We start from the raw sequence: 25,595 nt of genomic DNA, 5'->3' as shown, positions 1-25,595 counted from the left end.
TCTGAAGCGCCAGGGTCGTACCCTCTACGGATTCGGCGGATAAGAGCTTGGCTAATCCATCGATTCCACCCACCACCACCTCAAAACGGGACCTAATTAGGTCCCTATACTTTTTTACTGAAGGGCTTAATAGACGATAACATAAATTGTTTTGATATCAGCTAGCACATTGGGTCTTATGAAATCTATTTTTTATCCTCGCATGCTTAAAGGGACTCTGATTGGGGAGGGAGGGGTGGGGGGGGGGGGAAGGTTTGTTCCGTTATATACTAGCAGAGCAGGATCATTGGTGGTGGTGGGGGGGGGGGGGGGGGGGTGAGGGAGAGAGAGAGAGAGAGAGATCTTTCCCAACTCTTCCTTTTTACATGAGTGAGCTACCCGTTTTATTCATTTTATCCTTCTCAGAGCTGTTTTGATAGTATCCAAATGATGGTAAATGAAAAGGGAGGACACGAATATCTACCCAGAATTCAGGACTGGCAATCGATATGCATGTTTGAGTGCGAATCTTTTTCTCTCTCAACTTAGGTATACGTTTATGTCGTACCTAAAAGCGAGAACCACACTATTGGGACAAGTATGCAAGGCCCAATTTTCCTAACAAGCACAGTGAATTTTGTTATTTTCGAACATTTCTTTCCAAATTGGTTTATCCAATTAACAGTATTATATTAAGATCATGAATTGCTGGGTTAGGTTAGGTTAGGTTAGCTTAGCTTAGGTTAGGTTAGGTTAGCTTAGCTTAGCTTGGGTTAGCTTAGGTTAGGTTAGGTTAGCTTAGCTTGGGTTAGCATAGGTTAGGTTAGGTTTGATTACATTTCTATGTTAGATTTAACTCAAATTCAAAACAATTGCAGTCATTCGGCTTGTTAGTCAACTTGCCTCTAATAGGGGCAATTTGTCTAACAAGACTATTTAGTTTTGTGTGCATATATATATATATATATATATATATATATATATATATATATATATATATATATATATATATATATATATATATATATATATATATATATATATATATATTATAGCTTCAAGACTCCGAACCAATATAGAAGCATCAAGAGGAAGTGCTTGTGTTATGGGCCAATAGGCCTTCTGCAGTTACTTCCATTCTTATGTTTTTATTCCCATTGGTTCGTGTTTTATCTTGTGTAAATGTCAATCACCTCACCCAAAACTTTGGTACCATATCACCTCACCCATGTATATGTGTATATATATATATATATATATATATATATATATATATAATATACAGAGTAAATCTACCCCAAAAGTAATGATTTATTTGTCTACAAAACTAAACTCTTTTTGGAATCATATGAGGCCCCTCCACTGAGGGGGGAGGCCTGGATGTTTATTGTCATGTGTATTCATGCTGCTTGCATGTCGTCGTTTATTTTGCCTTTGTTGTTTTCTTGACAGCTTTCTTTGCCTTGGGTGGTTTGGGAGATTTTGAAGCTCTCTTTATTTTGGGCTTTTTGTTCCCAACAACAAGCTGCTGCTGCTGCTGCTGCTGCTTCTTTTTCAAGGCTGTAGGTGGTTTGTTGCTTGTGGCGGCTTTCTTGGGAGTTACCACGGCCTTCTTTGCTGCTGTAGATGGTTTCTTGGTTGTGGTGGCTTTCTTGGGAGTTAGAACGGCCCTCTTCTCTGCTACGGCCAGCTTGAATGATCCACTAGCTCCACTTCCCTTGGTCTGAACAAGAATGCCGTCAGCCACTGCTTTCTTGAGAAATCTTCGGATGTAAATGGCGATCTTGGCAGCCTCGACTTTGTTGTTGGCAACAACGTACTTCTTGATTGCTTGTAGAGACGAGCCCTTACGGTCTTTGAGTGCTGCGACCGCGGCTAGAACCATTTGACTAGTTTTCGGGTGAGCAACCTGGACGCGAGGTTTCCTGGTGGTGGCCACCACAGCAGCAGCAGCCGCAGCCTTCTTGGTAGGCTTTGCTTCTACCATGATGATGATGAGATAACCAAGGTGATGAGAGACGCTCAGACAGTCACGGGGGAATGATGCTGCCGCCGCTTGAGCCGAACCTATTTATGTGCCGGCACGGTACAGAAGCTGCAACCTGGCAACTCGTCCACCAATCACGACGGTTGGTTTTACGGCTCCGAAACCTGGATCCCATATCTTCTCTAAAATAGAAGCATTTGTTCATGTTCTTTGTAAAAGTATCATAAAGCAGGACAGATGAGACAAATATCATAAAAACTGAAGAGCAGATGAGCACACACATGTATGTATTACAAAAGAAAATCCACAAATTCATTAGAAATTGGCAGGGTAGGCTGAGGAAGTAGGTAGATGTAAAATGTCTGTAAATGGCGAAAGAACATAAACCCAAGACTGAATAAACGATGTTAAATATCCATGCCAAGGAGACAAAAATATGTTAGGATACAATTACCATTAAGACACCACAAGAAGGTCCGTATCCTGCCGTGATGACTAAAAAGAGTTGGTTATTAGCCACAATGTGTAGGCAGTCTCATGCCAACGGCCATACCACGTTGAGAACACCGCTTCTCGTCCGATCAGCGAAGTTAAGCAACGTTGGGTTTGGTTAGTACTTGGATGGGTGACCGCCTGGGAACACCAAATGCTGTTGGCAATAATGTTTTTTGTTTTGTTTTGTTTTGTTTCGTTTGTTTTTGTTTGAATGGCTGGCTGGCTGGCTGGCTGGCTCCACGGGAAATTCACGGAGTTGTGTGGAATAAGGCCTGGTAAAATGAATTAATATGTATGTCATGTTTAAAACAAACTCGCTTAATATAGTGTGTGAGGCTTTATACAAAAACAAACAACCAAAACAAAACAAAATATATATATATATATATATATATATATATATATATATATATATATATATATATATATATATATATATATATATATATATATATATATATATATAGCTTAATCCGGGTTTGAACTCGCAACTCCAAGAATACGCATCACTTATATACACTTTACCACTGGACCACTGCAGGACACTTGATGCTGAGGTATCAATTTAATGACGTAAATGCCATTTCCACAAATAAATGATAATTTAAAAGTATTTGTATGTACAAATCTTTTCTGTTTAAAAGGCTACAATATCAGTTACTGATATAATTTGTGTTAATGTTTCTATACCCACAGGAAGGCATGTTTTTGCTTATATGTAAGGGGGTACGGAGAAGGAATCCACAGACCATCATTCCCCTTCCCCCCCCCCCCCTCCCACCTACTACCACCACTACCACCACCACCACCACCACCACCACCACTACTCACCACCAATCACCACCACCACCAATCACCACCAATCACCACCACCACACCTAACCGAAAACCCCCTAACACATCAACCCTCCCCCCAATCAACAGGCGAAATAATAACCCTCAAATGCCTGCCTGCCTGCCAGCCAGCCAATACTAACGGTCTTCTCAGAAAGAAAATCTCTTTGTATCTGTATTACTTGATGAAATGTATGATTCTAATAATGAAAATAAATTGTTATGTCGGTTGTATGAGCATAATGACCAATATGCACATGATATGAATGAATTAAATAGTGTAGTTTTAAGTAATTAGGTTGTAGACACATTAAGCGGATATGATATTTGACGCGTCCAGAACTGGTGATTTTTGGTTTAGTTTTAAATGCACCACCACCACCACCATTGCTTCCCCAGAGCCTAATTAAGGACCGGTAAAAGGAGTCAATATGTATGTCATCTATAAAACCAAAGAATGAATAAAAACACACACACACACACCTACATAATAGTACTAGGAAGATTGTATGGCATAAAAAAAAAAAAAAGTACTCCCATTGGGTCGTTTGAACTCGCGACTTCCAAAACACCAGCCACACACCTTACCACCCAGCCACCATAGAGTTGGTATAATTGTGCAACTTTAGTTATAAAACTAAAGTTCTTATTGTCTCAAATCTTATTGTCTGTTCTATGAAAAGGCATGATGTAAATTATGTATTTTTTGAATGATTGAATTGTAGGCACATTAAGCGGATTCGATATTTGATATATCCAGAAAAGGTGATTTCTGTTCAGTTTTAAAATGCATCACCGTTAACGCTAAAGGACTGGTAAAACGACTCGATGTTTGTCATTTTTAAAATAAACACTAAAACTAGGCCCTTAACATATATAATGTTTGAATATAAATTGAATGCATATAAATACAAAGTGGGAGTGGCTGGCTGGCTGGCTGGCTGCCCGCCCGCCCGCCCGCCCGCCCGCCTGCTTGCCTTGCCTTGCCTTGCCTTGCCTTGCCTGTCCTGTCCTGTTATTGCCTTGCCTTGCCTTGCCTTGCCTTGCCCTGCCCTGCCTTGGCTGCAGCTGGCTGGCTGGCCGTAAATCAACTCTTAACAACACCACACCACACCACACCATCACTCATCACCCATCACCCACCACCCATCACCCACCACCGGCCCCAGTCTCCCAGCCTCTCTTATATACCCGAGCAGGCCCTTTAAATTATTTGAATTGTTGCACTTCGGCCAATGGCACGATCGCTGCTGCTCAAACATATTCTGGTTCACAAGTATTATAATATATTATATTATATATATATATATATATATATATATATATATATATATATATATATATATATATATATATATATATATATATATATATATATATATATTCATGAAACACATTAAAACCTTGATCATTTATTCATTCATTACGTCTAGTGAAGAATTGCTTTTGTTCATTTGTATGATTAAAAATTGATAGAATATGAATTCCTCGCTTAAAGTAAAATATAAAATATATATTGGATTTATATGATTGGTTAATATTCCAAGTGATGCTGAATATCCCCTATAATTTTGTTTTGTTTGTTTGTTATGTACACATTTCACATGAAATCAATATAAATGTTATTATTAATGTTTGAAAGTTGATTGTCTACTTGAATCTCTCTATTAAAGTGTGTGTGGCTCCGGATGGAGCCTGGTTATGGTATTTGTCGTGGTGGGTGGCAGAAGTGCTTACTTCTTCTCTGTCTTCTTTGGCAAAAGAACTGCCTGAATGTTTGGAAGAACACCTCCCTGTGCAATGGTTACGCCAGACAGAAGTTTGTTGAGTTCTTCGTCGTTGCGGATGGCCAACTGCAAGTGACGTGGGATGATACGGGTCTTCTTGTTGTCACGTGCGGCGTTACCGGCGAGCTCCAGAACTTCGGCAGCGAGGTATTCCATGACGGCTGCCAGGTAGACAGGAGCGCCAGCACCGACGCGTTCGGCGTAGTTGCCTTTACGCAGCAGACGGTGAATTCTGCCCACGGGGAACTGAAGTCCGGCCCTGCTGGAGCGAGACTTTGACTTGCCCTTCACTTTGCCTCCCTTGCCGCGTCCTGACATTGCTGCTGCTGTTGTGGGTTTGTGGTGTTTTATGCCGGCTTTGCTTTGATGTCCATAGGGAATGGAAAGGATGGGGGAGGTAGAGGGATGGGGAGATGAAATTCAGGAAGAGGATGCGGGTGTCGAGAGAGAGGAGGTTTGAAAGTTCGGTGGCCTGTCCACCATGGGTTGACATTTTTGTATGTGTTGTTTGTTTGCGTGTGTGTTATGTTGGGTTGTCAGTACATTGGCTGGGGGGGCTAGTGTTTGTGACCTTGTTGGTGTCCTAAAGCACTAGAGCCGATGGAGTTGGCTGAAGGAGGCTAATCTTAGAAACATCAGGGTAGTTACACTTCTGACGCCACGACAAATGGTTTTTTGGTTTTATATTTTTTTGTAGGTGTTTTATTTATATATATTTTTTTTTTTTTTTTTTTTTTTTTTTTTTTTTTTTTTTTTTTTTTTTTTATTTATTTATTTATTATTATTTTTTTTTTTTTTTTTTATTATTTATATTTTTTTTTTTTTCTTTCTTTCTTTATTCTTCATTTGGTGTAGATTGGGTCCGGGATGGGCCACTCATCTGGATCGTCTGGCAGACCGCTTAGTATCTGAGGGCTTGGGAAGGCCTCATCATGGATATGTCTGATCACTTTTTGTTGGAGAGTGATTCTTCTGGTTCTGTGTGGTGGTTCGTGGATCTCGTAGTCGCTGGTGGTGTTTTCTGCTACGAAGGGATCTTCTGGGTCTGGGACATACATGTTCTTCATACGGTACAGCTGTCTTCTGGCCAGGTAGCTGAGCCTAATGTTCATTGGCTTCATGTTGAGCGTCTCATGGATCAGGTCGGTTCTCACCCTGTCACTCAGAGTCAGGCCCTCTGCAAAGCGAAGTGCTTTGTTTTGTACTCGTTGAATCTTCAACATGTTGGATTTGTTGGTGAGGTTCAGGGGAACGTATGGGTATTCCAAGCTAGGCCTTATGATCATTCTGTACAGGTGGAGCTTGATGTGGGATGGGGCTTGGTTGAAACGGAAGAGCCTCGCCAGTGAGCCCCGGGCCATCGCTGTCTTCTGGGATACGTACTGGGAGGAGTTGAGAAGCCTGTTGAAGTTGTAACCGAGCACTGTGTTGGAGTTTGAGATGGCTATGGGTTCACCCCTGATTCTTATTCCCCCCTCATTTTCAATTGAGAAGGCCATACAGCCGACAGTGCTTAATTGAATCTTTTCTGGGTTAGTGGTTATCCTCCATTTCCTTTCCCAGTTAGCAGTCCTTGCTAGTTCTACGTTTGCCTTACGGGTTGCAGTTGCATGTTTGGCCGCTTGGCTGCTAGGGTTAGATGTTATTACGTGCGTTACGTCGTCCGCAAATTGTACGATAATGGTGTCCCTATACTCTGGTTGGGGCAGGTCATTTACAAAGATGTTGAAGAGAACCGGGCTCAAGCATGATCCTTGGGGGACTCCAGCTGTTGGGGTGAAGGCTGCGGCCTCGTTTGCCTTGAAGCTGGGGGTAACTTGCCTATTCTTAAGGAAATTACTGATCAGCCTGAGGAGGGTCCAGTTTTGCGCTGGTAAGTCTGCTAGTTTGTACACCAGACCATCGTGCCACAGGCTGTCGAAGGCCTTGTGTACGTCCCTCGTCGCAATCAAGGCTACCTGTTTTTGCTTGCGAATTGAGCTTAAGGCGTCGTAGATGATGTTAATTGCGTGCTGGGTTGATCTATGTGCTCGAAAGCCAAACTGCTTTTCTGTGAAGAGGTTGTTGTACTCCATGTAGTAGTTAAGGCGGTTTGACATGATTTTTTCAAAGCACTTGCCTATTGAGTCTAAGAGTGAGATTGGTCGGTAGTTGCCAGGTTGGTTGGTGGTTTATGCCGGCCCGCAGATCGAGCTTCGTGTTATATACCCCGCTCAGGATCAAGGGAGTCCGCCACTGACCAATCAGCGCGCTCCGCCACGCGACCCGCTCTGAGCTGAGTCGCGAGCGGGATATAAAAGGAAAGCTCGACTCGCGCAAAAGTTCATTATTGTATCGCAACGCCAGCCAGCACGAGCATCATCATGCCACCCAAGGCATCTGGAAAGGCTGCCAAGAAGGCCGGAAAGGCCCAGAAGGCCATTGCCAAGGGCGATAAGAAAAAGAAGCGCAGGAGGAAGGAGAGCTACAGCATCTACATCTACAAAGTGCTGAAGCAGGTCCACCCCGACACTGGTATCTCTTCCAAAGCCATGTCGATCATGAACTCGTTCGTGAACGACATCTTCGAGCGCATCGCCGCCGAGGCTTCTCGCCTGGCCCACTACAACAAGCGTTCCACCATTACCAGTCGGGAGATCCAGACGGCTGTAAGGCTCCTGTTGCCCGGAGAACTGGCCAAGCACGCCGTCTCTGAGGGCACTAAGGCCGTCACCAAGTACACCTCCTCCAAGTAAACGGCTTACTTACTGCCCTGTGGTGGTGGCTTGGCCTCAAACCAACAAACTCGGCTCCATTGGAGCCACACTTTAATTTCTAAAGAGATTGTGAGTGTTAGACACCAATACTATTATAACAAAAACCTCTGTCACTGAAAGCAAATAGCTATAAAATGAGAATATTTATGAAACTGTCTGTGTGTGTTTCTCTCTCTCAGTCTCTGTCTGTCTGTCTGTCTGTCTGTCTGTCTGTCTGTCTGTCTGTCTGTCTGTCTGTCTGTCTGTCTCTGTCTCTGTCTCTGCATGTCTCTCTCTCTCTCTCTCTCTCTCTCTCTCTCTCTCTCTCTCTCTCTCTCTCTCTCTCTCTCTCTCTCTCTCTCTCTCTCTCTCTCTCTCTCTCTCTCTCTCTCTCAACACACATATAAACACTCGGTATCTTTTTTCTAGAGATTAGAGATTCATTGTTATGTTCCACATTAGGATTACTATGCAGGCCACCCTCTTAAGGTTTGAAAATGTCAAGAAAACGGTTAATTTAAAATGTCATCTCCTAACTTAACAGATTAAGCCAGAGGACCAAAAACAGAATAAAACAGGACAGGACAGTATGTCACTTATACAAGCTGCTTTTATTTCTAGTACAGTATGACAATTTTTTTTTTTTTTTTTTGGAGGGGGGGGGGGGGGGGGAAGGATCCTTGGCAGTGCATAAGAATGAAAAGCGACGGCATTTTGTTTGTAAGAGGACAGGTTGTACTACAAATGACTTGATTTATTGATATCACGTGTACAGTGTATGTATGACACCTAAATTATTGTATTTATTTATTTATTATATGTATAGATGAAGGTTAATTCATATGACTGATGCTAGGAATGTCTGAAATCTCCTTAGAAGGATATTTTGGCCCTGAGAAGGGCCGAGTTTGGTGTATACTAGGGTGGTCGTTTTAGCTTATGCACGCTCTCCACGGATACGGCGAGCAAGCTGAATGTCCTTTGGCATGATGGTGACACGCTTGGCGTGGATGGCACAGAGGTTAGTGTCCTCGAAGAGACCGACCAGGTAAGCCTCGGATGCCTCCTGTAAAGCCATGACGGCAGACGACTGGAAGCGAAGATCGGTCTTGAAGTCCTGGGCAATCTCGCGCACCAGACGCTGGAAGGGAAGTTTCCTGATGAGCAACTCTGTGCTCTTCTGGTAACGACGGATCTCACGCAGGGCGACCGTTCCGGGCCTGTAACGGTGAGGCTTCTTCACGCCCCCTGTGGCAGGAGCAGACTTGCGTGCTGCCTTGGTGGCCAGCTGCTTACGAGGAGCCTTGCCTCCCGTGGACTTGCGAGCAGTCTGCTTGGTGCGAGCCATGGTGAACAACTGTGGTTTGTGATGGCCGGCGCCGAAAAATTTTTGCTTATATACGCCGTCTCGAGGCGCTTGCTCGAGCGCCATTGGCTGCTCGACTCGCCTACGTCACCCCGTTGCCCCTCCCCTCCTTCCTCTGGCTGCAGCCAACAGGCAGCTCACCTCAAACACTATTATCGCTGATTTTGCTCTATTTTTTGGATTTGTGCAAAAGTCATTTCACAGAGACGTGAAACAGACGAGTAGGCAACTGCAGTTTTGAAAGCGTTGTGAGAAAGCCGTGTTTCTGCTCGAGTACAAGCATAAAGTAAGGACAGGCAGGAGTTAGGAGTTGCCATGCTACAAGTACGTCCGCTTGACGGGATATAGTCTGGGGAAATCGTGCCGAAATTTTATTATTATTCACACAACTTCAACACCATGACTGGACGCGGCAAGGGAGGCAAGGGACTCGGAAAGGGTGGCGCCAAGCGTCATCGTAAGGTGCTACGTGACAACATCCAGGGCATCACCAAGCCCGCTATTCGTCGCTTAGCTCGTCGTGGCGGCGTGAAGCGTATTTCGGGTCTCATCTACGAAGAGACCCGTGGCGTCCTGAAGGTGTTCCTCGAGAACGTCATCCGTGATGCTGTAACCTACACGGAACACGCCAAGAGGAAGACCGTCACTGCCATGGACGTGGTGTACGCTCTGAAGCGCCAGGGTCGTACCCTCTACGGATTCGGCGGATAAGAGCTTGGCTAATCCATCGATTCCACCCACCACCACCTCAAAACGGGACCTAATTAGGTCCCTATACTTTTTTACTGAAGGGCTTAATAGACGATAACATAAATTGTTTTGATATCAGCTAGCACATTGGGTCTTATGAAATCTATTTTTTATCCTCGCATGCTTAAAGGGACTCTGATTGGGGAGGGAGGGGTGGGGGGGGGGGGAAGGTTTGTTCCGTTATATACTAGCAGAGCAGGATCATTGGTGGTGGTGGGGGGGGGGGGGGGGGGTGAGGGAGAGAGAGAGAGAGAGAGATCTTTCCCAACTCTTCCTTTTTACATGAGTGAGCTACCCGTTTTATTCATTTTATCCTTCTCAGAGCTGTTTTGATAGTATCCAAATGATGGTAAATGAAAAGGGAGGACACGAATATCTACCCAGAATTCAGGACTGGCAATCGATATGCATGTTTGAGTGCGAATCTTTTTCTCTCTCAACTTAGGTATACGTTTATGTCGTACCTAAAAGCGAGAACCACACTATTGGGACAAGTATGCAAGGCCCAATTTTCCTAACAAGCACAGTGAATTTTGTTATTTTCGAACATTTCTTTCCAAATTGGTTTATCCAATTAACAGTATTATATTAAGATCATGAATTGCTGGGTTAGGTTAGGTTAGGTTAGCTTAGCTTAGGTTAGGTTAGGTTAGCTTAGCTTAGCTTGGGTTAGCTTAGGTTAGGTTAGGTTAGCTTAGCTTGGGTTAGCATAGGTTAGGTTAGGTTTGATTACATTTCTATGTTAGATTTAACTCAAATTCAAAACAATTGCAGTCATTCGGCTTGTTAGTCAACTTGCCTCTAATAGGGGCAATTTGTCTAACAAGACTATTTAGTTTTGTGTGCATATATATATATATATATATATATATATATATATATATATATATATATATATATATATATATATATATATATATATATATATATATATTATAGCTTCAAGACTCCGAACCAATATAGAAGCATCAAGAGGAAGTGCTTGTGTTATGGGCCAATAGGCCTTCTGCAGTTACTTCCATTCTTATGTTTTTATTCCCATTGGTTCGTGTTTTATCTTGTGTAAATGTCAATCACCTCACCCAAAACTTTGGTACCATATCACCTCACCCATGTATATGTGTATATATATATATATATATATATATATATATATATATATATATATATATATATATATATATATATATATATATATAATATACAGAGTAAATCTACCCCAAAAGTAATGATTTATTTGTCTACAAAACTAAACTCTTTTTGGAATCATATGAGGCCCCTCCACTGAGGGGGGAGGCCTGGATGTTTATTGTCATGTGTATTCATGCTGCTTGCATGTCGTCGTTTATTTTGCCTTTGTTGTTTTCTTGACAGCTTTCTTTGCCTTGGGTGGTTTGGGAGATTTTGAAGCTCTCTTTATTTTGGGCTTTTTGTTCCCAACAACAAGCTGCTGCTGCTGCTGCTGCTGCTTCTTTTTCAAGGCTGTAGGTGGTTTGTTGCTTGTGGCGGCTTTCTTGGGAGTTACCACGGCCTTCTTTGCTGCTGTAGATGGTTTCTTGGTTGTGGTGGCTTTCTTGGGAGTTAGAACGGCCCTCTTCTCTGCTACGGCCAGCTTGAATGATCCACTAGCTCCACTTCCCTTGGTCTGAACAAGAATGCCGTCAGCCACTGCTTTCTTGAGAAATCTTCGGATGTAAATGGCGATCTTGGCAGCCTCGACTTTGTTGTTGGCAACAACGTACTTCTTGATTGCTTGTAGAGACGAGCCCTTACGGTCTTTGAGTGCTGCGACCGCGGCTAGAACCATTTGACTAGTTTTCGGGTGAGCAACCTGGACGCGAGGTTTCCTGGTGGTGGCCACCACAGCAGCAGCAGCCGCAGCCTTCTTGGTAGGCTTTGCTTCTACCATGATGATGATGAGATAACCAAGGTGATGAGAGACGCTCAGACAGTCACGGGGGAATGATGCTGCCGCCGCTTGAGCCGAACCTATTTATGTGCCGGCACGGTACAGAAGCTGCAACCTGGCAACTCGTCCACCAATCACGACGGTTGGTTTTACGGCTCCGAAACCTGGATCCCATATCTTCTCTAAAATAGAAGCATTTGTTCATGTTCTTTGTAAAAGTATCATAAAGCAGGACAGATGAGACAAATATCATAAAAACTGAAGAGCAGATGAGCACACACATGTATGTATTACAAAAGAAAATCCACAAATTCATTAGAAATTGGCAGGGTAGGCTGAGGAAGTAGGTAGATGTAAAATGTCTGTAAATGGCGAAAGAACATAAACCCAAGACTGAATAAACGATGTTAAATATCCATGCCAAGGAGACAAAAATATGTTAGGATACAATTACCATTAAGACACCACAAGAAGGTCCGTATCCTGCCGTGATGACTAAAAAGAGTTGGTTATTAGCCACAATGTGTAGGCAGTCTCATGCCAACGGCCATACCACGTTGAGAACACCGCTTCTCGTCCGATCAGCGAAGTTAAGCAACGTTGGGTTTGGTTAGTACTTGGATGGGTGACCGCCTGGGAACACCAAATGCTGTTGGCAATAATGTTTTTTGTTTTGTTTTGTTTTGTTTCGTTTGTTTTTGTTTGAATGGCTGGCTGGCTGGCTGGCTGGCTCCACGGGAAATTCACGGAGTTGTGTGGAATAAGGCCTGGTAAAATGAATTAATATGTATGTCATGTTTAAAACAAACTCGCTTAATATAGTGTGTGAGGCTTTATACAAAAACAAACAACCAAAACAAAACAAAATATATATATATATATATATATATATATATATATATATATATATATATATATATATATATATATATATATATATATATATAGCTTAATCCGGGTTTGAACTCGCAACTCCAAGAATACGCATCACTTATATACACTTTACCACTGGACCACTGCAGGACACTTGATGCTGAGGTATCAATTTAATGACGTAAATGCCATTTCCACAAATAAATGATAATTTAAAAGTATTTGTATGTACAAATCTTTTCTGTTTAAAAGGCTACAATATCAGTTACTGATATAATTTGTGTTAATGTTTCTATACCCACAGGAAGGCATGTTTTTGCTTATATGTAAGGGGGTACGGAGAAGGAATCCACAGACCATCATTCCCCTTCCCCCCCCCCCCCTCCCACCTACTACCACCACTACCACCACCACCACCACCACCACCACTACTCACCACCAATCACCACCACCACCAATCACCACCAATCACCACCACCACACCTAACCGAAAACCCCCTAACACATCAACCCTCCCCCCAATCAACAGGCGAAATAATAACCCTCAAATGCCTGCCTGCCTGCCAGCCAGCCAATACTAACGGTCTTCTCAGAAAGAAAATCTCTTTGTATCTGTATTACTTGATGAAATGTATGATTCTAATAATGAAAATAAATTGTTATGTCGGTTGTATGAGCATAATGACCAATATGCACATGATATGAATGAATTAAATAGTGTAGTTTTAAGTAATTAGGTTGTAGACACATTAAGCGGATATGATATTTGACGCGTCCAGAACTGGTGATTTTTGGTTTAGTTTTAAATGCACCACCACCACCACCATTGCTTCCCCAGAGCCTAATTAAGGACCGGTAAAAGGAGTCAATATGTATGTCATCTATAAAACCAAAGAATGAATAAAAACACACACACACACACCTACATAATAGTACTAGGAAGATTGTATGGCATAAAAAAAAAAAAAAGTACTCCCATTGGGTCGTTTGAACTCGCGACTTCCAAAACACCAGCCACACACCTTACCACCCAGCCACCATAGAGTTGGTATAATTGTGCAACTTTAGTTATAAAACTAAAGTTCTTATTGTCTCAAATCTTATTGTCTGTTCTATGAAAAGGCATGATGTAAATTATGTATTTTTTGAATGATTGAATTGTAGGCACATTAAGCGGATTCGATATTTGATATATCCAGAAAAGGTGATTTCTGTTCAGTTTTAAAATGCATCACCGTTAACGCTAAAGGACTGGTAAAACGACTCGATGTTTGTCATTTTTAAAATAAACACTAAAACTAGGCCCTTAACATATATAATGTTTGAATATAAATTGAATGCATATAAATACAAAGTGGGAGTGGCTGGCTGGCTGGCTGGCTGCCCGCCCGCCCGCCCGCCCGCCCGCCTGCTTGCCTTGCCTTGCCTTGCCTTGCCTTGCCTGTCCTGTCCTGTTATTGCCTTGCCTTGCCTTGCCTTGCCTTGCCCTGCCCTGCCTTGGCTGCAGCTGGCTGGCTGGCCGTAAATCAACTCTTAACAACACCACACCACACCACACCATCACTCATCACCCATCACCCACCACCCATCACCCACCACCGGCCCCAGTCTCCCAGCCTCTCTTATATACCCGAGCAGGCCCTTTAAATTATTTGAATTGTTGCACTTCGGCCAATGGCACGATCGCTGCTGCTCAAACATATTCTGGTTCACAAGTATTATAATATATTATATTATATATATATATATATATATATATATATATATATATATATATATATATATATTCATGAAACACATTAAAACCTTGATCATTTATTCATTCATTACGTCTAGTGAAGAATTGCTTTTGTTCATTTGTATGATTAAAAATTGATAGAATATGAATTCCTCGCTTAAAGTAAAATATAAAATATATATTGGATTTATATGATTGGTTAATATTCCAAGTGATGCTGAATATCCCCTATAATTTTGTTTTGTTTGTTTGTTATGTACACATTTCACATGAAATCAATATAAATGTTATTATTAATGTTTGAAAGTTGATTGTCTACTTGAATCTCTCTATTAAAGTGTGTGTGGCTCCGGATGGAGCCTGGTTATGGTATTTGTCGTGGTGGGTGGCAGAAGTGCTTACTTCTTCTCTGTCTTCTTTGGCAAAAGAACTGCCTGAATGTTTGGAAGAACACCTCCCTGTGCAATGGTTACGCCAGACAGAAGTTTGTTGAGTTCTTCGTCGTTGCGGATGGCCAACTGCAAGTGACGTGGGATGATACGGGTCTTCTTGTTGTCACGTGCGGCGTTACCGGCGAGCTCCAGAACTTCGGCAGCGAGGTATTCCATGACGGCTGCCAGGTAGACAGGAGCGCCAGCACCGACGCGTTCGGCGTAGTTGCCTTTACGCAGCAGACGGTGAATTCTGCCCACGGGGAACTGAAGTCCGGCCCTGCTGGAGCGAGACTTTGACTTGCCCTTCACTTTGCCTCCCTTGCCGCGTCCTGACATTGCTGCTGCTGTTGTGGGTTTGTGGTGTTTTATGCCGGCCCGCAGATCGAGCTTCGTGTTATATACCCCGCTCAGGATCAAGGGAGTCCGCCACTGACCAATCAGCGCGCTCCGCCACGCGACCCGCTCTGAGCTGAGTCGCGAGCGGGATATAAAAGGAAAGCTCGACTCGCGCAAAAGTTCATTATTGTATCGCAACGCCAGCCAGCACGAGCATCATCATGCCACCCAAGGCATCTGGAAAGGCTGCCAAGAAGGCCGGAAAGGCCCAGAAGGCCATTGCCAAGGGCGATAAGAAAAAGAAGCGCAGGAGGAAGGAGAGCTACAGCATCTACATCTACAAAGTGCTGAAGCAGGTCCACCCCGACACTGGTATCTCTTCCAAAGCCATGTCGATCATGAACTCGTTCGTGAACGACATCTTCGAGCGCATCGCCGCCGAGGCTTCTCGCCTGGCCCACTACAACAAGCGTTCCACCATTACCAGTCGGGAGATCCAGACGGCTGTAAGGCTCCTGTTGCCCGGAGAACTGGCCAAGCACGCCGTCTCTGAGGGCACTAAGGCCGTCACCAAGTACACCTCCTCCAAGTAAACGGCTTACTTACTGCCCTGTGGTGGTGGCTTGGCCTCAAACCAACAAACTCGGCTCCATTGGAGCCACACTTTAATTTCTAAAGAGATTGTGAGTGTTAGACACCAATACTATTATAACAAAAACCTCTGTCACTGAAAGCAAATAGCTATAAAATGAGAATATTTATGAAACTGTCTGTGTGTGTTTCTCTCTCTCAGTCTCTGTCTGTCTGTCTGTCTGTCTGTCTGTCTGTCTGTCTGTCTGTCTGTCTGTCTGTCTGTCTGTCTGTCTGTCTCTGTCTCTGTCTCTGCATGTCTCTCTCTCTCTCTCTCTCTCTCTCTCTCTCTCTCTCTCTCTCTCTCTCTCTCTCTCTCTCTCTCTCTCTCTCTCTCTCTCTCAACACACATATAAACACTCGGTATCTTTTTTCTAGAGATTAGAGATTCATTGTTATGTTCCACATTAGGATTACTATGCAGGCCACCCTCTTAAGGTTTGAAAATGTCAAGAAAACGGTTAATTTAAAATGTCATCTCCTAACTTAACAGATTAAGCCAGAGGACCAAAAACAGAATAAAACAGGACAGGACAGTATGTCACTTATACAAGCTGCTTTTATTTCTAGTACAGTATGACAATTTTTTTTTTTTTTTTTGGAGGGGGGGGGGGGGGGGGAAGGATCCTTGGCAGTGCATAAGAATGAAAAGCGACGGCATTTTGTTTGTAAGAGGACAGGTTGTACTACAAATGACTTGATTTATTGATATCACGTGTACAGTGTATGTATGACACCTAAATTATTGTATTTATTTATTTATTATATGTATAGATGAAGGTTAATTCATATGACTGATGCTAGGAATGTCTGAAATCTCCTTAGAAGGATATTTTGGCCCTGAGAAGGGCCGAGTTTGGTGTATACTAGGGTGGTCGTTTTAGCTTATGCACGCTCTCCACGGATACGGCGAGCAAGCTGAATGTCCTTTGGCATGATGGTGACACGCTTGGCGTGGATGGCACAGAGGTTAGTGTCCTCGAAGAGACCGACCAGGTAAGCCTCGGATGCCTCCTGTAAAGCCATGACGGCAGACGACTGGAAGCGAAGATCGGTCTTGAAGTCCTGGGCAATCTCGCGCACCAGACGCTGGAAGGGAAGTTTCCTGATGAGCAACTCTGTGCTCTTCTGGTAACGACGGATCTCACGCAGGGCGACCGTTCCGGGCCTGTAACGGTGAGGCTTCTTCACGCCCCCTGTGGCAGGAGCAGACTTGCGTGCTGCCTTGGTGGCCAGCTGCTTACGAGGAGCCTTGCCTCCCGTGGACTTGCGAGCAGTCTGCTTGGTGCGAGCCATGGTGAACAACTGTGGTTTGTGATGGCCGGATTAACGGATTAAAAAGTCCATAGAGCTGGCAAGCAGGGGATGGAAGAACGGGGCGAGGTTGCAGAAATCTTGAGCAAGGATCTGGAGATGAGGTGAAGAGGGGAGATGAAAGATCGGTGGCCCAACCACCGTGGATTTGAGCTTGATCAGATGAAAGTAGAATTGAGTGGGGTGTCATTTGCAATACACACAGAGGCCGGGAACGCAAGCAGCTGGCAGTGGAGGTTTGATGTCAGATGATGTTAAGTCAGTTCGTTAGGAGTCTTCTTTCTTGTTGATTTCACCAAACTTTGATCGTTGTTCTTTTTTTTGGGCTTGTCGGTCTTGGTGGTCACGGTTCGTGTTGATGCTTGAAGGTGATCTTTCCTTGGGGGTGATGGTGTACCGACAGATACGTCCTCATCCGATTCATCAGATGAGTGAGGAGCAGGGGTGTTGACACGCTGGGGTAGATTTCTTGAAGGTTGGGTTCTTGAGGGTTGATGTCTTGAAGGTAGAGTTCTCGGAGGGTGTGTAACAGCGGTAGGTACTGCAGCAGAAGGTGCTGCATAGTCGGTACCCTCTATAGGGTCACACCAAGGGTCGATAGCAGCGAAATTCGCCACTGAGACGGGTGAAGGGACAGCAGCAGCTGGAGAAGCGTGTGGAGCAGGAGATGGCCGGCGCCGAAAAATTTTTGCTTATATACGCCGTCTCGAGGCGCTTGCTCGAGCGCCATTGGCTGCTCGACTCGCCTACGTCACCCCGTTGCCCCTCCCCTCCTTCCTCTGGCTGCAGCCAACAGGCAGCTCACCTCAAACACTATTATCGCTGATTTTGCTCTATTTTTTGGATTTGTGCAAAAGTCATTTCACAGAGACGTGAAACAGACGAGTAGGCAACTGCAGTTTTGAAAGCGTTGTGAGAAAGCCGTGTTTCTGCTCGAGTACAAGCATAAAGTAAGGACAGGCAGGAGTTAGGAGTTGCCATGCTACAAGTACGTCCGCTTGACGGGATATAGTCTGGGGAAATCGTGCCGAAATTTTCAGCACCTACTACTATCAATCTCTCTCAAGACATCTCTCACAGGAATGCTATTACTGTAATGGAGATATACCCAGTGCCCAATACAAAACACCTCAAGATCCAATGTTCCTCCCCTACAGAAGCTCAAAAACTCTTGCACCATGGAATTAAAATCCTCCACACCAGCACTCCTCCCTATCTCATTAGTCCAGTTGACTATCTTCCTTTGCTGCAATGCTTTAAATGCTACAAATACAGTCATGAAACCCGGAAATGTAAAAGCCCACAAATTTGTTCAAAATGTTCTGTAGAAGGCCATTTTTACACTCAGTGCTCTGCCAACACTTTAAAATGCATCAATTGCCAAGGAGGTCATTCAGCAGTTGACAAATCTTGCCCTTTGAGAAAGCAAACCCTAAAATCTCTTCGCAATAACCAACCTCGCACTCAAGCACACCCTCATTCCTCTTCTTCAACCTCCCATAACCTATCTCATCACCAAACAGCATCAGCCACCTCAATGTCCTATGCCAGTGTCCTTAATGCTTCACCTCACCAGCAACATCATCATAATACTGCACAACAAACTCAGTCCTCTCCACCTCTCTTCCCTCACCCACCACCTCCACCTTATTCTCCTCTTCAGAACCTTGCATATGAACGAGTCACTGCCTGTGTACAAGCTGCTTACTTGAAGGCCAAGGACGATGGCCGTGACTTTGCTGACTATCTTCCAATCTTTCTCACTCATAACGGCCTTCCTAGTATCTCTGTTCCTCCTACTCAACTATTGCGCTCTGCTCCATTCTCGCCTACAGTCCTCACTCCACAAAACACCATGACTTCAGCTGAAGAAAATACTACAGTTCCCCCACAATCTCCTACCAACCCACTCCTGACTGCTACAGAAAACGGTGCCACTGACCAAACAGCACATCCTGGACTATCCCAAACTGAAGCATCCATGTCAAAGGCACTTTCAACCTCTTCTCCCAACATTGTCCTCTCCACTTCCAATCTGACTACTAACACTACAACCTCTGATACCTCTCACCCGGTCCCTGTCAACAAGCCTTCTGTCTCCCTCCATCCCCCAACAACTTCAGTCATTTCTTCTGTAACTCATCTTGTCTCGTCCCGAGCCCGTTCAGCAACCCGTTGTCTTACTCCCACCTCCCGCTGTAAATATCCTACAATTCCTACCACCATCCTCCAAGATGCACCCTCCTCAATAACTGCCCAACTCATTGAATCACGCAACCCTCATGCTCTTGTACATGCACAAAACCCCACCAGCACCCCATCAAAACCTAAAAATTCATAAAGATCATACAGTTTAATGTGCGGGCATATTTCAACATTAGACACATGGTGTCAGATTTTATTGAGATCGAGAGACCTGATGTGCTATTATTAAATAGCACATACATCACGAACTCATATAAAATCAAACATTATGGCTACACCTCTTACCAGTCACCAGATGAAGCACATGAAGGAGTTGCAATACTCATCCGTTCTTCATACAAACACGAACTCTTACACACTCATTGGCTTCACAAACATTTCCTAGCCATTAAAGTTCATACACAAATGGGGTCTCTCATCATCTGCACAACCTACACCCGTCCTAACACCGACATTCCCATGCAAGATTTCATAACTCTCTTCAACAACTCTCACTTGCCTGTTTTTCTGCTTGCAGACCTCAATGCACAACACCCTACATTCCACCACAATACCACAAATCAGCATGGCAGACAGCTTCACCAAATATACACCCAAAAACATCTATTCTTTCTTGGCCCTGATTTCCCCACTTGTTTCACACATACAGGTTCTGGCCGGCCTGATCTCATATTCACCAACAGACACGGCAGCAACTTGCAACACTTCATTTCACCAGGGCCCATTACGGGCTCTGATCATATTCCCTTAATTCTCACAGTCTCCACAAATCCTATTCTCATCCCCAGCACTCCTCAATTCTCATACCATAGGGCAAACTGGGACATGTTCAAACAACACATTGATGACACTGATCTCACTTATGAATACAATGACAAACATCACACTGACATCGACACACAAGCACGCAACATACAAGACACCATCATTCATGCAGCAAACATCTCCATCCCTAAAACAGCACACAAACCACATTTCACTTTCACCCCCTCCATTCGCTCCAAACGCCTCTTAGCTTGCTATCACACTAGATTCTTACAAAACATACATCGTCATGGACAAATACTATGGGACCTAACAGCATTAAAAAACCATATCCTTAACAGCCTAGATGAAGACCACACAAAACATTGGAAACACCTTATAGAACAAGCAGAACAATACAGAAAACTGACACCTCAAGAATTCTGGAAACGAATCAAACGATTACAAGGATCAACTCACACACCGTTTAAATACCTTCTAAATAATAACAACAAAATCACTGATCCTGAAGCAGTTCTCAACATTTTTAAACACCACTGGGAACAAATCTTTCACCCACATCCTCCTGAACCATTTGCACGCCCCAACATTGAAATAGTCGAAGACTGGATACACCAAAATAGACAAGCAACTACACCAGACGACCTCATTCGCCTTGAAAATCTCAATTCAAACACTGAACTACAGACTCCCCTAACTCTAGCTGATGTCAAGACAGCTCTCATGGGCACTCGTCGTAGAGCCCCTGGTGCGTCTGGCATTGGACATATCCTTCTTAGACAACTCCCTGCTTCTATCATTACTGCTATCACTAACCTATTCAACGCCTCCCTTGCCTCTGGGTACTTTCCACTCAACTTTAAGTCTGCCACAGCCGTTCTTATTCCAAAACCTGGGAAACCCCACACTGACCCAAAGAACTATAGACCCATCAGCCTTCTAGAGACACTTGGCAAAGTCTTTGAAAGGCTGATCAACCAGAGACTTAGAACGCACCTTGAACACAATGACTTACTCACTAACAAACAGTTTGGATTTCGGCCTCACCGGTCCACTCACGACGCCTTAAACATCATGACTAACTACCTCAGTATCAATCAGCACCAAAGACTTAAGACTGCACTCATCACTAAGGACGTTGAGAAGGCCTTTGACACTGTTTGGCATGACGGCTTAAAATTCAAACTATGCAACAACTTTAATCTTCCTCTCATCACCACCAAACTTCTTTCGAACTACTTAGACAATAGGACAATGAGAATTAAGTTCCTCCAACAACACTCTGACTACTTCAACTTAAACGCCGGTGTTCCCCAAGGTTCTGTTCTTGCCCCAACACTCTACATCCTATACATAAACGACATTCCTGACCCTGTTCATCACACTTCATTAACCATATGTTATGCTGATGATGTCTCTCACCTTGTCACCAGCAACACCATTGATACACTAACAAACAGAGCACAAACAGAACTTGATGTTGTCACTGAGTGGGAGTACAAATGGCGTATAAAAACCAACTCCAGCAAATCTAAAATCACCTACTTTTTCTGTAAAAGAACTATTCGCCCAATTCCTCTCAAACTCTATTCATACACTCAAAATCCTACTTATATCTCTGTATCTCCCTCCTCCACAGTCCTGGGACTCACATTTGATCGACAACTACTCTTTCACACACACATAACACAGAAACATGCAATAGCTCTTCAAGCCATGAAGAAACTATACAGACTTAGATTTGCAAAACCTGACACAAAAATGCACCTTTACAAAGCACTTATTAGACCTCTCCTAACATACGCTCCACTAGCTCTTTCTCTATCTGCACGCACTAACAAAATAAAACTTCAAAGAATACAGAATAGAGCACTAAGATGGGTACTCAACACCCGATGGCAAGAGTTAAATACCAGTCAAAGTCTCCATGAAAGTACTAACATTCCTGCCCTAAATACCTACTGGAAAACTCTATCAGACAAACAAATCGATAGACTACTCACTCATCATGAACAACACATTGATTTTCTCCTACACACTCTCAGACTACCACGAAACAATCATGACCTCTTCTCTACCATCCATGATCCTCTTCCTAACTCTGTATTTCGTTAAACTTTAGCTCTCAACACCCAGCATCCACTATCATTACATATTCAGCTCTCAACAACCAGCACAAACAATCCGTAAAAAAGTTCAGCCCTGACGCTCTTGAGCCAATCACTGTGATGTTGTGAGTTTGTGATGTCCCGATGTTGTCACTGAAAACACCCGACTGAGTCCCTGCCTCGAAAGCCGCAACCTAACGACACGCAGCTGGGTTTAGCCCTGGCACTTTTTCTCTTACAAATCTTCTTCCTCTCACCCCCCCTTATCTTCTTCTGTCCCCACTTCCAAACTCGCCCCTATGGGCATCTTCTCCTGTATTATTCTGATTCTGATTCCGAAATTTTATTATTATTCACACAACTTCAACACCATGACTGGACGCGGCAAGGGAGGCAAGGGACTCGGAAAGGGTGGCGCCAAGCGTCATCGTAAGGTGCTACGTGACAACATCCAGGGCATCACCAAGCCCGCTATTCGTCGCTTAGCTCGTCGTGGCGGCGTGAAGCGTATTTCGGGTCTCATCTACGAAGAGACCCGTGGCGTCCTGAAGGTGTTCCTCGAGAACGTCATCCGTGATGCTGTAACCTACACGGAACACGCCAAGAGGAAGACCGTCACTGCCATGGACGTGGTGTACGCTCTGAAGCGCCAGGGTCGTACCCTCTACGGATTCGGCGGATAAGAGCTTGGCTAATCCATCGATTCCACCCACCACCACCTCAAAACGGGACCTAATTAGGTCCCTATACTTTTTTACTGAAGGGCTTAATAGACGATAACATAAATTGTTTTGATATCAGCTAGCACATTGGGTCTTATGAAATCTATTTTTTATCCTCGCATGCTTAAAGGGACTCTGATTGGGGAGGGAGGGGTGGGGGGGGGGGGAAGGTTTGTTCCGTTATATACTAGCAGAGCAGGATCATTGGTGGTGGTGGGGGGGGGGGGGGGGTGAGGGAGAGAGAGAGAGAGAGAGATCTTTCCCAACTCTTCCTTTTTACATGAGTGAGCTACCCGTTTTATTCATTTTATCCTTCTCAGAGCTGTTTTGATAGTATCCAAATGATGGTAAATGAAAAGGGAGGACACGAATATCTACCCAGAATTCAGGACTGGCAATCGATATGCATGTTTGAGTGCGAATCTTTTTCTCTCTCAACTTAGGTATACGTTTATGTCGTACCTAAAAGCGAGAACCACACTATTGGGACAAGTATGCAAGGCCCAATTTTCCTAACAAGCACAGTTAATTTTGTTATTTTCGAACATTTCTTTCCAAATTGGTTTATCCAATTAACAGTATTATATTAAGATCATGAATTGCTGGGTTAGGTTAGGTTAGGTTAGCTTAGCTTAGGTTAGGTTAGGTTAGCTTAGCTTAGCTTGGGTTAGCTTAGGTTAGGTTAGGTTAGCTTAGCTTGGGTTAGCATAGGTTAGGTTAGGTTTGATTACATTTCTATGTTAGATTTAACTCAAATTCAAAACAATTGCAGTCATTCGGCTTGTTAGTCAACTTGCCTCTAATAGGGGCAATTTGTCTAACAAGACTATTTAGTTTTGTGTGCATATATATATATATATATATATATATATATATATATATATATATATATATATATATATATTATAGCTTCAAGACTCCGAACCAATATAGAAGCATCAAGAGGAAGTGCTTGTGTTATGGGCCAATAGGCCTTCTGCAGTTACTTCCATTCTTATGTTTTTATTCCCATTGGTTCGTGTTTTATCTTGTGTAAATGTCAATCACCTCACCCAAAACTTTGGTACCATATCACCTCACCCATGTATATGTGTATATATATATATATATATATATATATATATATATATATATATATATATATATATATATATATATATATAATATACAGAGTAAATCTACCCCAAAAGTAATGATTTATTTGTCTACAAAACTAAACTCTTTTTGGAATCATATGAGGCCCCTCCACTGAGGGGGGAGGCCTGGATGTTTATTGTCATGTGTATTCATGCTGCTTGCATGTCGTCGTTTATTTTGCCTTTGTTGTTTTCTTGACAGCTTTCTTTGCCTTGGGTGGTTTGGGAGATTTTGAAGCTCTCTTTATTTTGGGCTTTTTGTTCCCAACAACAAGCTGCTGCTGCTGCTGCTGCTGCTTCTTTTTCAAGGCTGTAGGTGGTTTGTTGCTTGTGGCGGCTTTCTTGGGAGTTACCACGGCCTTCTTTGCTGCTGTAGATGGTTTCTTGGTTGTGGTGGCTTTCTTGGGAGTTAGAACGGCCCTCTTCTCTGCTACGGCCAGCTTGAATGATCCACTAGCTCCACTTCCCTTGGTCTGAACAAGAATGCCGTCAGCCACTGCTTTCTTGAGAAATCTTCGGATGTAAATGGCGATCTTGGCAGCCTCGACTTTGTTGTTGGCAACAACGTACTTCTTGATTGCTTGTAGAGACGAGCCCTTACGGTCTTTGAGTGCTGCGACCGCGGCTAGAACCATTTGACTAGTTTTCGGGTGAGCAACCTGGACGCGAGGTTTCCTGGTGGTGGCCACCACAGCAGCAGCAGCCGCAGCCTTCTTGGTAGGCTTTGCTTCTACCATGATGATGATGAGATAACCAAGGTGATGAGAGACGCTCAGACAGTCACGGGGGAATGATGCTGCCGCCGCTTGAGCCGAACCTATTTATGTGCCGGCACGGTACAGAAGCTGCAACCTGGCAACTCGTCCACCAATCACGACGGTTGGTTTTACGGCTCCGAAACCTGGATCCCATATCTTCTCTAAAATAGAAGCATTTGTTCATGTTCTTTGTAAAAGTATCATAAAGCAGGACAGATGAGACAAATATCATAAAAACTGAAGAGCAGATGAGCACACACATGTATGTATTACAAAAGAAAATCCACAAATTCATTAGAAATTGGCAGGGTAGGCTGAGGAAGTAGGTAGATGTAAAATGTCTGTAAATGGCGAAAGAACATAAACCCAAGACTGAATAAACGATGTTAAATATCCATGCCAAGGAGACAAAAATATGTTAGGATACAATTACCATTAAGACACCACAAGAAGGTCCGTATCCTGCCGTGATGACTAAAAAGAGTTGGTTATTAGCCACAATGTGTAGGCAGTCTCATGCCAACGGCCATACCACGTTGAGAACACCGCTTCTCGTCCGATCAGCGAAGTTAAGCAACGTTGGGTTTGGTTAGTACTTGGATGGGTGACCGCCTGGGAACACCAAATGCTGTTGGCAATAATGTTTTTTGTTTTGTTTTGTTTTGTTTCGTTTGTTTTTGTTTGAATGGCTGGCTGGCTGGCTGGCTGGCTCCACGGGAAATTCACGGAGTTGT

The 25,595-nt window shown here is 43.6% G+C and overlaps 3 non-coding genes across 3 annotated transcripts; all 3 read left to right on the top strand.

Annotated features, from left to right (window-relative positions):
• Positions 1 to 2,505: 2,505 nt before the first annotated feature.
• On the top strand, positions 2,506 to 2,624 carry LOC138360354 (5S ribosomal RNA). Its single transcript, XR_011226303.1, has one exon. It is a non-coding gene; the product is annotated as a 5S ribosomal RNA (ribosomal RNA).
• A 9,757-nt stretch (positions 2,625 to 12,381) lies between these two features.
• LOC138360353 (5S ribosomal RNA) lies at positions 12,382 to 12,500 on the top strand. Its single transcript, XR_011226302.1, has one exon. It is a non-coding gene; the product is annotated as a 5S ribosomal RNA (ribosomal RNA).
• Positions 12,501 to 25,379: 12,879 nt separating this feature from the next.
• LOC138360352 (5S ribosomal RNA) lies at positions 25,380 to 25,498 on the top strand. The gene has a single exon (XR_011226301.1). It is a non-coding gene; the product is annotated as a 5S ribosomal RNA (ribosomal RNA).
• The last annotated feature ends 97 nt before the right edge of the window (positions 25,499 to 25,595 follow it).

This window comes from Procambarus clarkii, unplaced genomic scaffold, assembly GCF_040958095.1.
Source record: "Procambarus clarkii isolate CNS0578487 unplaced genomic scaffold, FALCON_Pclarkii_2.0 HiC_scaffold_109, whole genome shotgun sequence".
NCBI lineage: Eukaryota > Metazoa > Arthropoda > Malacostraca > Decapoda > Cambaridae > Procambarus > Procambarus clarkii.
Note: the sequence above shows the minus strand (reverse complement) of the source record. Positions and strands in the feature narration are given on the sequence as shown.